The sequence below is a fragment of the Cynocephalus volans genome, chromosome 5 (genome assembly GCF_027409185.1).
Source record: "Cynocephalus volans isolate mCynVol1 chromosome 5, mCynVol1.pri, whole genome shotgun sequence".
NCBI lineage: Eukaryota > Metazoa > Chordata > Mammalia > Dermoptera > Cynocephalidae > Cynocephalus > Cynocephalus volans.
Genome location: NC_084464.1, coordinates 21,836,399 through 21,838,036, shown reverse-complemented (window position 1 = coordinate 21,838,036; position 1,638 = coordinate 21,836,399). Strand labels below are relative to the sequence as shown.

Sequence of the window (1,638 nt, the reverse complement as noted above, 5' to 3'; positions counted from 1 at the left end):
CAGCAGCAGCAGCAGCAGCCACAGCGACCCCGGAGCAGAAGCAGCAGCAGCAGCAGCCACAGCGACCCCGAGCAGCAGCAGCAGCCACAGCGACCCCGGAGCAGCAGCAGCCGCCACAGCGACCCCGGAGCAGCAGCAGCCGCCACAGCGACCCCGGAGCAGCAGCAGCCGCCACAGCGACCCCGGAGCAGCAGCAGCCGCCACAGCGACCCCGCAGCAGCAGCAGCCGCCGCAGCGACCCCGGAGCAGAAGCAGCAGCAGCAGCGACCCCGGAGCAGAAGCAGCCGCCGCCGCCGCCGCCGCCCGCGGAGCACAGCCGAACCAGCCAAGGCGTTGTCGATGCCGCTGAACAGAGGGAAGGAGGAGGACAAAGAGCCCCTCCTCGAGCTCTTCGTCAAGGCTGGCAGTGATGGGGAAAGCGTAGGAAAACGCCCCTTTTCCCAGAGGCTCTTCATGATTCTTTGGCTCCAAGGCGTTGTATTTAGTGTCACAACCGTTGACCTGAAAAGGAAGCCTGCAGACCTGCAGAACTCGGCTCCTGGGACCCACCCGCCATTTATAACTTAACAATGAAGTCAAAACGGATGTCAATAAGATCGAGGAATTTCTTGAAGATGTCTCATGCCCTCCCAAGTACTTAACGCTTTCACCAGAACACCCCGCATCAAACACTGCTGGAATGGACATCTTTGCCAAATTCTCTGCATCTATCAGGAATTCAAGGCCAGAGGCTAACGAAGCACTGGAGAGGGGTCTCTTGAAAACACTGCGGAAACTGGATGAATATCTGAATTCTCCCCTCCCTGATGAACTTGATGAGACTACTATGGAGAACATTAAGTTTTCTACACGTAAATTTCTGGACGGCAATGAAATGACATTAGCTGATTGCAACCTGCTGCCCAAACTGCACATTGTCAAGGTGGTGGCCAAAAAATATCGCAACTTTGATATCCCAAAAGGAATGACTGGCATCTGGAGATACTTAACTAAGGCTTATAGTAGGGATGAGTTCACCAATACCTGTCCCAGTGGTCAGGAGGTTGAAATAGCATATAGTGATGTAGCCAAAAGACTTACCAAGTAAAATAGCACTTACGAGAGAGCTATCTTTCTGTCTTCCCCTAAGAATATGCTTTTCCTAACAGACTGCTCTTATTCCTATAAAGGAGAAATTGTATTTTGCATGAACATGCAGTTATTCAAGATTAGGGCCAAGGATAGACAAGGTATAGTAGTTATCTTAAAATGTACACTCCTAAGCAGTATTATTGTAAAATCCTTTTACCCTGCCTACCTCCCATATCCTCCCCCCTCCCATTTGGAGACCCTCCAACACAAACTTCACTGCAGAGGTAGTTTGCCATCTCTCTGGAGCCCTCGCCGTTGTGTCCATTCACTGTGTATAGAAGGCAGAACTTTTGAGGTGCAATGTTTAACTGTTAAAATAGTAGCCATGACTTCATCAGTCACCCCCAAACTGGTGCATAATGCATGGTACAAGGAATACTTATAGTTTTTTTTTTTTGAAATTTTGTAATATTTAGTAAGAGTATATGAAAGGATTTCTACTGTATCAGAAACAGTCTATCCTGGGTGTATATTAAGGGATATTACCACCAGAGAAGAGCCTTCTAC

The 1,638-nt window shown here is 49.5% G+C and overlaps 1 pseudogene; it reads left to right on the top strand.

Annotated features, from left to right (window-relative positions):
- Positions 1-336: 336 nt before the first annotated feature.
- On the top strand, positions 337-1,087 carry LOC134378817 (chloride intracellular channel protein 4-like; annotated as a pseudogene).
- Positions 1,088-1,638: the final 551 nt, after the last annotated feature.